Source organism: Tiliqua scincoides, chromosome 3 (genome assembly GCF_035046505.1).
Source record: "Tiliqua scincoides isolate rTilSci1 chromosome 3, rTilSci1.hap2, whole genome shotgun sequence".
NCBI lineage: Eukaryota > Metazoa > Chordata > Lepidosauria > Squamata > Scincidae > Tiliqua > Tiliqua scincoides.
The window spans coordinates 6252452-6266920 of NC_089823.1; the positions used below are offsets into that span (position 1 = coordinate 6252452).

A 14469-nucleotide genomic window follows, 5' to 3' on the forward strand; every position below is an offset into this window, starting at 1 on the left:
CACCATATAGAGAAAAAAAGCGGCCCCTGAAAAGTGTAGCACCAGCACATCCCTCCTTGAGACATCAGCTGAGAATTCTGTGCTGAAGGACTGTGTGAGACTGTGGACCAGGCTCTTGTACCTCATCCAGTTGACTTTCTTCTCAAGAGGATTTATTTCCTTGAAAGGACCCAAATCCACTTTAATTTAAATTCCGTTCAGTGTTGTGAGCTCCTTGTAAACACTGAGCCAAAGCCCTAATAAAATGACTGTTCCCATCCCTTCTGCCTTCCTTCTTTTATTTGTTTAATTAAGCGATGGCTCTTGTGCTATGTAAGCCCCTGAGAAGCAAAGCCTGGAAAATGCAAAATGGGTTGTATGTCTGAAACACACAAACAAAACAACTTATCTGAAGCAGCACTGAGGGATAAAACACTCTAATTTGGGGGGTGGTTTTGACATAGAGTTTCCACAGTGAGACAAATTATGAACTTGGAACTGGAGCAGGGCTGAATTTTTGTCCTCAACATTTTTTAGGTGAAAGGGGGACTTTCAGAATGCAAGAACCCCCTCAAGTGGTGTTAGTGGTTGGCTGGCTGGGACACTGGTCAGAGGCCTGAGCCCATCAGAGAACCCACAACTGACCCCAAGGCTCAGCCCATGTCCATCTCTGCTGCCTTCTCCCACCCTGGTGTCCCACAGTGGTCTTTCTACGGAGGCTCATGCGATGATGCTGGGACCTCAGGAAAAAAGCCCATTCATGGATGTGGAGGGCGGCATCACTCCTGTCACAGGTGGCCGCACTGAAGGAAGAGTATTTTCTGCTCCCAACTCCCCACGGTCCAGGCAAATTTACCAGGCAGTGGCAGCAGTGCTTCTTCTTCAGGACTGCCACCCCCAACAGTGACTCCATTTTAGAGTCTTCAGGTGTCTAATCTTGTGACGCTCATCAGGAAACCAGGCATTGGGGAGTCCTAAAGTAGCAGCAGTGGCACAGTCGGCAATGCTATTAGGGATATTAGAAGGGGCTCTGTCAGGTAAGCTTACTAGATTGAGAGCCACCTGGGATGATGGGAGGTGGGGGACATGGGAAGCTGCAGCCTGGGTGCAATGGCTATAGCTGACGCAAGTTCAAATTGACCTGTGAACCAGGACCAGGAAGGGGGTTAGGATTCGGTGGGAGCTGTTGTCACTGAACCTGCCCCCTTCCCAGGCTCGATCTGCCCTCCTCCCTGTCCCCATCTCCTCCTCGTTCCCCCTCCCCATTCTCCCCTCCTCCTGCCTTCCCCTTGCCCAGTCCCACCCCCCCAGCCTACCTTGGTCGGCGGATATTCAGCCTTAGTTTTGCTCCGAATGCCTCCATTTTGCTCCCACCACCTCAAATGTCCCCAAAGGGGAGGGAACACGCACTGAGGCTCCCTGCAAAATAGTGCTTTGCACCCCCTCCAGCTACTCCACTGTCTCCAAGAGACCAGTCTGAGTAGACAGCAGTGAGTGAGGTAGACCAAGTCTGACGGTGTAAGGGGCCACCATACATGTACTGGTGGTGAACCCACAGGGCCAGGAGATTGGATGAAAAGGGGGGAGGTCTTTAACAGTTGTGTTAAAATGAGAAGCTCACCAAGACCAATTTATCCCTGGTAAACGTCTCATTTTAACTGGTCAAGACAGACAAACTGTGCCCTCCTTTTCTTTCATCCAGTCTCCTGGCTCCATGAGTTTACTGCTTGGTGTCCCTACTCACTAGAAATGAGTGTGCAGTTTGGGTTGGCTGCTGCTGTTTTCACACCTTTATGGCTATTTACAGTATATAAGGCCCTTCCCCATCAGCAAAAACATGTAGCAGCGGAGAGAGCGCGTGCCAAGGTCACTTGTTCATCTTCAAATGCTTCGCTTGCAGGCTGGCAACAAGCCATTCAGACTCCATGCAAATATTACGCTTCGGGATCCTGTCCCACTCCTTTTCCAGACTCTTTCCTACAGATCACACCAAGACAAACAGAAATCAGGGCAGCTGAGAACTCCAAAAGTGAAAGAAGTGTGTAACTGAAGGACCACACCCTGATTCTGGCTGGGTGGGCTGCACCTTATTGAGAGGCACCTGCTTGGAGCCCTGGCATCTCTAGTCAAAGTATCTCAGATACCAGGATTGGGGAAGCCCTCTCTGCTGCAGACTTGGTGGGCTGCTGCCTGTCCACAGACAAGACTGGACAAAGGATCTGACTACGGCAGCTTCACATGTTCTTGAGTCTCAGGTGGGAGCTGCCGGGGGTGCCTTTTGTAGCTATGTTGTCTGGTAAATTGGTTTCTTCTTCCACTTAAGACCACAAGAGGAGCCCAGCCAGATGAGGCCAGAGGTCCATCCCAGTCCAGCAGCCTGCCTCCCACTGTGACCCATGAGCAGGGGACGAAGGCATCCCCATCTCCCGCTGCTGCTCCCCTGCAACCAAGACTGCTGCTTGAACCTGGAGGTGGCGCAAAGCCACCATGACTACAAGCCATTGCTAGACCTTTGGTCCTCCATGAATGGTTCTGGTCCCAGATGCTAAGATCACCATCTTGGTTGTTCTCCATATGCCTCCACCTTCAAAGGCAAGGCAGGTGGCCACAAGCAAAAGCGCATTTCCGTCACAGCTGGGGTTGCCAACCCTCAAGGATTGGCCTGGGTTCTCCATGAATCAGCGCCAATCCCCCAGCGGCTGCTAAAAGCAATCCCAGAGATTTTAACAAGGCCTCTTTGTCTTAGTGACTTCATGTCATTTGGGGGGAAGGAAATCCCCTAGCAAGACAGCAACTGTTACCCTGCACATGCCCAATCTCGTCTGATCTTGGAAACTAAGCAGGGTCAGGCCTGGTTAGTACTTGGATGGGAGACCGCCTGGGAATAGCGGGTGCTGAAGGCTTATACCATAGTCTTTCAAGACTGAAGGTTGCCAACCAACCATGCTTTCTGTCAGAATTGGCAACCCTAACCATAGCCCCGTTATTTAGACTTGGAGATGCTACAAGATTCTGTGTTGTTTTTGCTGCAACAACCTAACAGAACTGCTATTGCCCAGGAAATTGATTTGGTCTCTTGGTTATATTTTATTTATCTGTTAGCTGCCCTGGGAGTAGGAGTGCAGAAGAGCAGCCCATACATTTCAGAAGAAAAGAAAGGAATCCACAGGTCTCTCTCGGTGTGATGCTGGGCTCTAGACACAGCCATCCATGTCCTGATGAGCTCTAGGTTGGAATACTGACATGTGCTTGAACATGCTCACCGATCAGCTGGTGCACATAGAGAACCCATAGCCCAGTTATTGCTTGTAGACAGGCACGGATGACATCACACACTCATTCTGGCAGAGACCACTGCCCACCAGTCATTTTCCATGGCGTTGTGTGAACTCTCCCTTCTTCCCATCAGAAGTCCTTCCCAGTTAGGTTTCCAGGTTGCAGGGTCTAGCCCGAAGTTTCAGAGTTTTCAACTCCTTCTGAAAGCCTCTCCTGAGGAAGGAGCTAAATCTCTGAATTTAGCCAGGATAAAGGCAAAGGGGGTGCACTCCTTTCTGCCTTGCTTCATGACATCATCTGGAAGGAGCTCTGCCCCCATTCTTTCAGAAGCCACCCTTGAGCCACTAGGCTTAACCAGGCTGTGCCCCACCCAGGTGCCTCCAGGTCTCACTAGTCCCCTCTCCCCTAGATCTGTCATGCATCCCTCCTTAGATTTCAGGACCCCCCCTTACAGCTTTGGGGTCTGGGACTCTGGAGACTGGCAATGTTGTTCCCAGAGCCCAAAGTCTCTTTTCCTATAAGCACGGAACCCTTCCAGTCATGGTGTCTCCTTTCACTCATTACAGTGAGCACAACTCATTACAGTAAGTTGTTTTTTTAAGAGTTTGCAGATGGCTTCTAGCTAAGCCCTTCTTGTCTAATGGTCTTTCTGTCCCCATCCATCAAGTGAAGCTAATGGCCTACTGGCTGCTGGAGAAACTTGGCCCAAGCTTCGGTAATCAAATTTCTCACTTTGCATTTAGGTTTATTGTAAACCTCATCACACTTAGCTTGCTAAGAAGCAGGACTCATTCAGAATGAAACATTAGAAGTCCTCAACCTTTAGTTGGGTGGGGGAAACACAGGGCACACTTCAGGGAGCAGGGACAACCCAGCTTGCCTTCAGAAATTCAAATACTGTGCTGGGGAGACCACAACTCTGCAGAACACAAGTAGTAGTATTTGGGAGGGGGCATTAATAGCTTGGAAGTGAAATATGTCATACTACCATTACATATAATACTAGAGTGGCCAACTCTGACTAAAGCTATTTCTGGATATGTTTTCCCAACATGATTTAATGTTGGAAATCCCTGAAGGAATTCTTAAAATCTTCAGGATTCCTTTCCGTAATCACCTAGAGATTGTTGCTGATTCCTGTGTGTTGGCAACCTTCAGTCTCGGAAGACTCTGGTATCACGCTCTGAAAGGTGGTTCTGGAACAGCGTCTAGTGTGGTTGAAAAGGCCGATTCGGGAGTGACAATCCCTTCCACACTGGGAGCAAGTGCAGTCTGTCCCTGGTCTGTCTCCCTGGCTGTGGGCCTTCCTTCTTTGCCTCTTTGCCTCAGACTGTTGGCCAAGTGTCTCTTCAAACTGGGAAAGGCCATGCTGCACAGCCTGCCTCCAAGCGGGCGGCTCAGAGGCCAGGGTTTCCCACTTGTTGAGGTCCACTCCTAAGGCCTTCAGATCCCTCTTGCAGATGTCTTTGTATCGCAGCTGTGGTCTACCTGTAGGGCGCTTTCCTTGCACGAGTTCTCCATAGAGAAGATCCTTTGGGATCCGGCCATCATCTATTCTCACGACATGGCCGCGCCAACGCAGGCGTCTCTGTTTCAGCAGTGCATACATGCTAGGGATTTCGGCACATTCCAGGACTGTGTTGTTTGGCACTTTGTCCTGCCAGCTCATGGATCGTTTTAGCAAGGCCTGCCAAGATTTTGGACTGACGATCAGCCTTAAGAAAACACAGGTCATGGTTCAGGATGTGGACTCACCTCCCTGCATTACAATCTCTGCACATGAACTGGAGGTTGTCCATGATTTTGTGTACCTTGGCTCAACGATCTCCGACACTCTTTCTCTCAATACCGAGCTAAACAAACGCATCGGCAAAGCAGCTACCACGTTTTCCAGACTCACAAAGAGAGTCTGGTCCAACAAGAAGCTGACGGAACATACCAAGATCCAGGTCTACAGAGCTTGCGTCCTGAATACATTTCTGTGCTGCAGCGAGTCATGGACTCTTCGCTCACAACAGGAGAGGAAACTGAACGCTTTCCACATGCGCTGCCTCCGACGCATCCTTGGCATCACCTGGCAGGACAAAGTGCTGATTCCTAGGGTCAGAGGATTTACCTGTTCCCCTGCCTGCCAGTCCTTCCCCATAACCCTTCCTTGCAAGGCCCCAGGGACCCCAGGCATCACTAACTCTGTGCCTGAAGTCCCCATGGCGATGGGAGGCCTACAACTGAAGAGGTGACCACCTTGGGTGAATCAGATCCCCTAACTCTACAGACTTCTCAAATGATGCATCAGGACTGGTATCCCAGAGTCCTGACCAGTGTGTGTTGATTCCTCATGGCCTCTGAAGCTCCTAGAGACTGCGGTTGATTCTTTCTGTGGACTGCAGCTTCTGGGGCAGTGACAAAAAGGCTCTGGAGACCCAGATCTCCTCCTCCTCCAAGGATGTCAGGTCAAGCTCTGGCTGGTGAAACATGACAGCTGGCAGAGATTAAGCTCCTCCCCCTCACCTGCTGAGTCTTTCCCTACTGTACAGTATATACTGTACTCTACTGTCCCGTCTAAGCATTACATAGCAAACATGGGTTTGGAAGATTCATGTTTGTCACATAAATATAGATGTGCCCTTAAAATTGCACAAACACTTTCTTGCACAAGGCTATTCTGCCCAGGGTTGCACAGCATCATAGGACTGGCTACCTAACGATTTAATCACTGTTTTGTCAATGCAAATTTGGCCTTGGTGAGAGGATTAAAATATTGCAAAATGGCAGATGGTTTGTCATAATACAGAATATTGCAAAAATACGTACATACCAGCTGGGGTAAAAGTGATAATAGTGGGAATATCTTGGCCCAGGCTGAGCATGTGGCAGATGTGCTAAATGCAGGGCTTCTGTAAGGGTTCTGTAAGGGTAAGTCTTGCCTCACAAACCTTACAGAATTCTTTGAAAAGGTCAACAGGCATGTGGATGCGGGAGAACCCGTGGACATTATATATCTGGACTTTCAGAAGGCGTTTGACACGGTCCCTCACCAAAGGCTACTGAAAAAACTCCACAGTCAGGGAATTAGAGGACAGGCCCTCTCGTGGATTGAGAACTGGTTGGAGGCCAGGAAGCAGAGAGTGGGTGTCAATGGGCAATTTTCACAACGGAGAGAGGTGAAAAGCGGTGTGCCCCAAGGATCTGTCAGAACCAGAAGTGATTGTGAGGAGCTCCAGAAGGATCTCTCCAGACTGGCAGAATGGGCAGCAAAATGGCAGATGCGCTTCAGTGTCAGTAAGTGTAAAGTCATGCACATTGGGGCAAAAAATCAAAACTTTAGATATAGGCTGATGGGTTCTGAGCTGTCTGTGACAGATCAGGAGAGAGATCTTGGGGTGGTGGTGGACAGGTCGATGAAAGTGTCGACCCAATGTGCGGCAGCAGTGAAGAAGGCCAATTCTATGCTTGGGATCATTAGGAAGGGTATTGAGAACAAAACGGTTAGTATTATAATGCCGTTGTACAAATGGAGTATTGTGTCCAGTTCTGGTCGCCGCATCTCAAAAAAGACATAGTGGAAATGGAAAAGGTGCAAAAGAGAGCGACTAAGATGATTACGGGGCTGGGGCACCTTCCTTATGAGGAAAGGCTACGGCGTTTGGGCCTCTTCAGCCTAGAAAAGAGACGCTTGAGGGGGGACATGATTGAGACATACAAAATTATGCAGGGTATGGACAGAGTGGATAGGGAGATGCTCTTTACACTCTCACATAATACCAGAACCAGGGGACATCCACTAAAATTGAGTGTTGGGCGGGTTAGGACAGACAAAAGAAAATATTTCTTTACTCAGCGCGTGATCGGTCTGTGGAACTCCTTGCCACAGGATGTGGTGATGGCGTCTAGCCTAGACGCCTTTAAAAGGGGATTGGACGAGTTTCTGGAGGAAAAATCCATTATGGGGTACAAGCCATGATGTGTATGTGCAACCTCCTGATTTTAGGAATGGGTTAAGTCAGAATGCCAGATGTAGGGGAGAGCACCAGGATGAGGTCTCTTGTTATCTGGTGTGCTCCCTGGGGCATTTGGTGGGCCGCTGTGAGATACAGGAAGCTGGACTAGATGGGCCTATGGCCTGATCCAGTGGGGCTGTTCTTATGTTCTTATGTTCAGGGCACATTTCCGTAGAATTTCAGATTTACCACAACTATTTGAGTGAAATGTTTGGGCCAAATTTTTGCAGTTAAAAAACATACTGTACTTGTCGTACACTCTTAAATGGGACTTTTAGTGAACCCTAATCCGGGGGCCTAATGAGATCCGTTCCTCTTTAGCATCTGGAGCATCATATGATAATAAGAACATAAGAACAGCCCCACTGGATCAGGCCACAGGCCCATCTAGTCCAGCTTCCTGTATCTCACAGTGGCCCACCAAATGCCCCAGGGAGCACACCAGATAACAAGAGACCTGCATCCTGGTACCCTCCCTTGCATCTGACATAGGCCCATTTCTAAAATCAGGAGGTTGCCCATACACATCATGGCTTGTAACCCGTAATTGATTTTTCCTCCAGAAACTTGTCCAATCCCCTTTTAAAGGCATCTAGGCCAGATGCCATCGCCACATCCTGTGGCAATGAGTTCCGCAGACCAACCACACGGTTGAGGATCCCAAATTCCTCACAGCACCCCTCTTATTGTAATGTGTGACAGCACTCCCAAATAGGAGAATCTAGAACTGTTCTTCAACCTGGGGCTTGTGACCCCCCCAAGGGGGTCGTGAAGCCTCATTTGGGGGGTCGTGGCAACCTTTCAAAGCCCTTCTCTTACAGGAACTAAAATGGCTCAAGCTTCAGTCTCCCTTATTGTACATAATTATCCACAAACATGACAGGGGTGGATTTGGTCCCAGGAGGGGTAGGACTGGCAGTGTGCCCCCAGCCTCATTCATTCATTCATTTGGTGGTGGCATGAAAAAGGTTGAAGACCTCTGATCTATAATGTTCAGTGACTAGTGAACTGGCGTCACAAGGGTTTGCATCACCTGGTACTGGAGGCCAGTACATCACCCCCCGATGGACCTCCTCCCATGAAGTGGGTGGGGCAGTGCCCTGGGCAGCGGGCATGATGACGCACCATCACCCTGCTGGTTTTTGTGCTATAACTTTTGATAGAATAGAGATATTGCAATGGAGTCGTTTTGCTCCCCCTGCCGGGAATGACTCCGAAGGGAGGGGCCGCTTGCCCCACACCAGGCTGGCTGCTCAGTCCCCCCTCCAGCTACGCCACTGGTGGGCATAGGTTGCAATCTTATACACACTTTCCTGGGAGTAAACCTCATTGAACACAATGAGACCCCTGTCTCCATCTGGCTTCATATTAACACAAGGGACTGGACAGCACCTTATGCCTTATTCAAACCTTATGCCTTGTTCAAACACCCAGTGTTCATTTATACTAGACAGATCTGTACCTCCTGCTCTTATGCATTAGCTGCGCAGATAAAATCAAACTTGGGCTGGGTTGGGCACAACACACTTTTGATCTTTAAAGGTTTAAACAATCTGGGACAAGGGTCACAGTTACATTTTCCTGTATGAACCTACTCTTACACCTCCTAGGTCATCTACGGCAAGGGCAGAAGGTGGATTGGAAACTCTTTGTGGCACCCTGGATGATTTGCAGGAAGTCAGCAAAGGTTTCGGACTCCCACTGAATACGAGCAACAACAAATGGTGTGTTTGCCCCTCCCCCAAAAAACAAAGCGTGCTTGATAGAAGCTTGATTCTGTGTGTCTGTGATATTGAACTCAGATGCATCCTGGTTCTGATTTTGCAAATGTATGTCGATCCAGTATGCACCACCAATTTGAACCTGGCTGCAGCTGGTGGAATCCAAGTCTGGAAAAAAACGCCAACATTATTATTATTATTAGTAGTAGTAGTAGTAGTAGTAGTAGTAGTAGTAGTAGTAGTAGTATTTATATACCACTTTTCAACTAAAAGTTCACAAAGCGGTTTACAGAGAAAAATCAAATAACTAAATGGCTCCCTGTCCCAAAAGGGCTCACAATCTAAAAAGATGCAAATGAATACCAGCAGACAGCCACCAGAACAGACACTGCTGGGGTGAAGTGGGCCAGTTACTCTCCCCCTGCTATAAAAAGGAGCACCCACTTGAAAAAGTGCCTCTTACCCAATTAGCAGGGGTAACATAGATCTCACCAGCCTGAATCTGCCCACCTCTGATCTCCAGAGATGCTTCACATCTCCACTCGCTCAGAGGAGCAGGAGACAGGGTCTTCTTGAAAGTGGTACAAAAGTAAGGGAACTTGTTCCTCAAGAAGGCTTGCTTTGCTCCTTCTTCATTAATTTTTAGGTGCTGGGTGAAAACTGTCTCATTTCAAAGGGCATTTGTGATGTGATGAATTTGTGCTCAAGTGATAGTGTCATGTTGACTCCTTCTGGCTTTTCATCTGAATCTGTTCTACTGGTTTTATTTTGCTTGGCATCTTTGTTTTTATCCCTGTAAGCAGAAAAGCAGGATAGAAATGTCTTAAATAAACAAGAGAGCAGGCAGGGCCAAACATGGGGAGGCTAGGGAAGGGGTCAAATTCCATCATGGACTAACAAGAATCCACAGGGCCAGAGACCAAGGGCACAGTCAAAGGCAAGTTAAAGATCAGGTTCCAGAGTGGCCTATCAGGGATTTATTTATTTTATTAATTTGTAAATTTATATCCCAGTTACCCTGCACATGCCTGATCTCGTCTTGTCTCGGAAGCTAAGCAGGGTCAGGCCTGGTTAGTACTTGGATGGGAGACCACTTGGGAATACCAGGTGCTGTAGGCTTATACCATAGTCTTTCGAGAATGAAGGTTGCCAACCATCCCACTTTATTTCCCGGGTGGGCATTCAAAGTAGAATCAAGGCCTGAGACATGTGGCATTGCCAAGGACAGGCTGGTAAACAAGACAGCAGACTTGAGTCTTGATTGGCAGCTTCGCCTTGAGACAATAAGTTCAGAGAAGTTCTTACCTAGTGCAAGCAGGGAGTCTGTTAGCTTCCCATGTCATACAGTTCTTCCTGGACAGCAGCATTGGCTCGAGACCTCCTTACACCGAGGCAGCATGCCAAATGATGTGCCAGCCTCTGCTCCTCCCCCTTGCCACTGTTCTCCTGCAGAACTCTCCTCCCTTACACATTTCCTGTTCCCCCTCTTCCTTTTCCAATCCAGGAAGTGGAAGGAGGAGGAGGAAGAGAAGTGGAGGCAAGTGAGGGAGACAGGAAAGGGTGCCCCGCACTCATCTGGCTGCCTGAGGCAACTGTTTCAGTTGGCCTCATGGATGGGCCAGCCTTGCTGGATAGGCTGCTTGTCTGTCCACAGTCTTGTCTTGTCTTCTGGCCACGGTCAGCGGAGTGCTGTAGGGCAGCAGGGCTTAGGCCAACCAATCCTTCTCCTTGTGAGGTGCCTTGGAGGCAGGGAGAGCAAGGCATCTAAGTAAGCCCTGTAGCCAGTGGTGTCAGTAGGGTTTGCATTGCCCTGTCCAGGAGGCCAGCGTGTCACCTCCATGATGAAACCCCTCCCATGCAGTGGGTGAAGTACCATTGCCCCACCTCACTGGTTTTTTGACTATAACCTTTGATAGAATAGAGATATTTCGACATGGTTTGTTTCAGTACATTCTGCACAAAATTACACATCTAAGGATACATAACATGATGGTATTATTCGTAAATACCAAGACTTTAAAAATTTTGGCCAGTAGTGGTGTCACCCCCCCAGTGTGCATCACCCAGTGCGGCCCAAAACCCTCTGCACCCATTTAGCGACCCCACCACCTGAAGCCAGAGACCTTGGCACCATACAAGAACAGAGAGTTTTTACACCTCATCCCAGGCCCCATCCACTCTCCAAAGAACTAGAGGATGTTTAAAAAAAACACACTTTTGAGGAGGCATTTAGTGAAGGGTGAGTGATTAACCAGGTTTCACTCTGGCCAGCACATCACAGAACCTTGCAGCCCACAAATCACTGGAACATGCCAGCAGCTGGAAGTGAACGTTGAGAAGAATGCTTGTAACCAAGCAAAAGTATCTGTTCAAAGGACCAGCCTGTATGAGTTCATCTCCTTCTCACCCTGTTGGGCTTGTCACAAACTTTGATCCCATGGGAAGCTATGCAAGTCTGCACTTATGGCTTGTGATCACACTTGCTAAAAATGTGGGTATGTATATTTTCACATTGAGAAATATAAACAGCGGGTATGCATGCCATCCGCCTGGGAGAAACAAGGGTGTGGAATATTGTCAGGGAAGGCATCCTAGTTCAGCTGTATGGAATAGTTTCCCAAGAAATGAGCTGAGAACCGTCCCAGAGGCCACATGGAGCCAAACTGGGGCCCAAGACAGGAAGGTGATAAGCTCAAGGCTGGTCTAGCATCAGCAGAGATGACTTTGAAACCTTTGTGTGTTGTTGATGTTCCGAGCGCTGCTGGTTGTGTGGTCAGTGTACTGCTTTGCATGAATTTGGGTGATGTTTCAATCAATGCCACAGAGTCACTTATGCATTTAAAAGCAGCACAAAAGAGCCTCCAGAACACATGGGAAGGTTGTCATATGAACTGATTTGGGCAGCCTGCAACTGACTTTTCTGAACCTCGCTCATTTTGGGAGCTTTCCTCTCACTGCAACATGACATAAATCTGCTTTCTGGGGCCCCAGCCCTCCCTGCCATGATCCACATCGTACTGATGAAGAGATCTACTCCCTGTATTCTCAAATCCAAGAAAATCCACCCATTATCCAGACGTTGTCCATCTTGGTCTGACCATCACTCACTGCTGGCCATGCCTCCACCAGCCACCAGCTACAAGAGCTGGTGTTGGTGACAAAAAGGCTGAGCTGCCAATCAGGATTTCCTCAGTTCAAACCTGACCTGTGCAGGAAGTCACCAGGTAGCCTTAGCCAAACCATGCCCTCTCACAGTCTGCTGCAATATGGGGATAATGAACCTGCCTCACCTCCAGGGGTTAGTGGTTAGTGTAAGGACAACATCAAGATAATACAACTGAAGCACTTTGCACACCGCTCTCGACAGCAGTGTGGCTAGAGGAGGTGCAAAGCTCTAAGTCTTGCAGGTGCCTGAATGTGCCATGCCAGTGGCCCCTTGCCCAGAACCAGGGGACAGCCACTAAAATTGAGTGTTGAGAGAATTAGGATAGACAAAAGAAAATATTTTGTTACCCAGCATGTAATTAGCCTGTGGAACTCCTTGCCACAGGAAGTGGTGATGGCAACTTGCTTAGATGCCTTTAAGAGGGGATTGGACACATTTCTGGAGGAAAGTCCATCACAGGTTACAAGTCATGATGGGTATGTGCAAGCTCCTGATTTTAGAAGTAGGCTACCTCAATGCCAGATGCAGGAGAGGACACCAGGATGCAAGTTGTGTCTTGCTGTCTTTTGTGCTCCCTGAAGAATTTGGTGGGCCACTGTGAGATACAGGAAGTTGGATTAGATGGGCCTTTGGTCTGATTCAGCAGGGCTCTTCTTATGTTCTTATGTAGGCTATAAGCTCAATCAGGAGCCCAGGTCTACCTAAGCAAGTAGACCTGGGCTTCAAGTCCAGGTGGGAGTCCAGACCGAGATCTGCCTGCCCAGCAAATGTTCACTGAAGCGATAAGCCTAGGTTGCTTACCAGCTACCTGCTTGGTTGATCTGGGCTCTGAAGGTAGTGCTCATGGCCCCCTCCCAAATACAGACACTGGATCCACCCCTGGTTCTAAGGAGATTCAACTCAGAAAGCTGGGAGAATTCAGCTCAACCAGGTAGATTCCATACATTCAAATGTTCTGTACTTTGCTTTTTAAAAGCAATGAATATTGTAAAAAAAAACAAAAAACTAGTGTTCCAATAGCATATTTTTCCTCTTGCTTTTATGTGAAGTAAATAAATTTTATTTTAATATGTATTAATGCATCAGCAATGTGTCATCAACAAATGTTATATAGTTGCTAGATAGGCGCTATATAGCTTATACAGGTGATAGATAGGTGCTAGACAGGCACTATATAGATGTTAGATAGGTGCTAGATAGGCGCTAGATAGGTGTTAAATAGATGTTATATAGGTGTTAGATAGGTGCTATATAGGCATTAAATAGGTGTTGTGTAGGTTAGTACTTGGATGGGAGATCACCTAGGAATACCGGGTGCTGTAGGCACTACCATAGTCTTTCGAGACTGAAGGTTGCCAACCATTTTTAGGTGTTAGGTGCTAGATAGGTGTTAAATAGGCACTAGATAGGTATTAAATAGATGCTATGCAGGTGTTAGGCGTTGTATAGGTGCTGTATAGGTGTCAGATAGGTGCTAGATAGGTGCTAAATAGGTGTTAAATAGGTGCTATATAGGCATTAAATAGGCATTGTGTAGGTGTTAGACAGGCACTGTATAGGTGTTAGGTGTTAGATAGGCGCTATATAGGTGTTAGATAGGTGCTATATAGGTGTTGCATAGGCACTAGATAGACATTATATAGGTGTTAGATAGGCGCTATATAGGTGTTAGATAGGTGCTAGATAGGCGCTAGAAATGTGTTAAATAGGCACTTTCAATACAAGTAAATACTACCTGCATCATAGTGATATGTTTTACTTTTGCAGGGTTGCAGACCTGTGTATTGCACTGGTGTGTAAATGAAAGGATATGTTGCATGTTATTTCTCTGTAGGCAATACATTTTACATGGCATGCAGAGATGCATTTATTCTATGCAAATTATTGTTACATTTCTTGACAGCTAATGAATGCATCTTTCAGAAAAAAAACCCAAATTATTTTCTCTTCATGAAATATGGGGGAGTTTCTGGTATTTAATGTTTCTCCAGACGAGAAGAAACTGAGCGCTTTCCACATGCGCTGCCTCCGACGCATTCTCGGCATCACCTGGCAGGACAAAGTTCCAAACAACACAGTCCTGGAACTTGCTGGAATCCCTAGCATGTATGCACTGCTGAAACAGAGACGCCTGCGTTGGCTTGGTCATGTCGTGAGAATGGATGATGGCCGGATTCCCAAAGGATCTCCTCTATGGAGAACTCGTAGGTAGACCACAGCTGCGATACAAGGACATCTGCAAGAGGGATCTGAAGGCCTTAGGAGTGGACCTCAACAGGTGGGAAAACCTGGCCTCTGAGCGGCCCGCTTGGAGGCAGGCTGTGCA

General features: G+C 47.9%; 2 pseudogenes; both read left to right on the top strand.

The window, feature by feature from the left end:
* Positions 1-2765: 2765 nt before the first annotated feature.
* On the top strand, positions 2766-2882 carry LOC136646345 (5S ribosomal RNA; annotated as a pseudogene).
* Positions 2883-9977: 7095 nt separating this feature from the next.
* On the top strand, positions 9978-10096 carry LOC136646566 (5S ribosomal RNA; annotated as a pseudogene).
* Positions 10097-14469: the final 4373 nt, after the last annotated feature.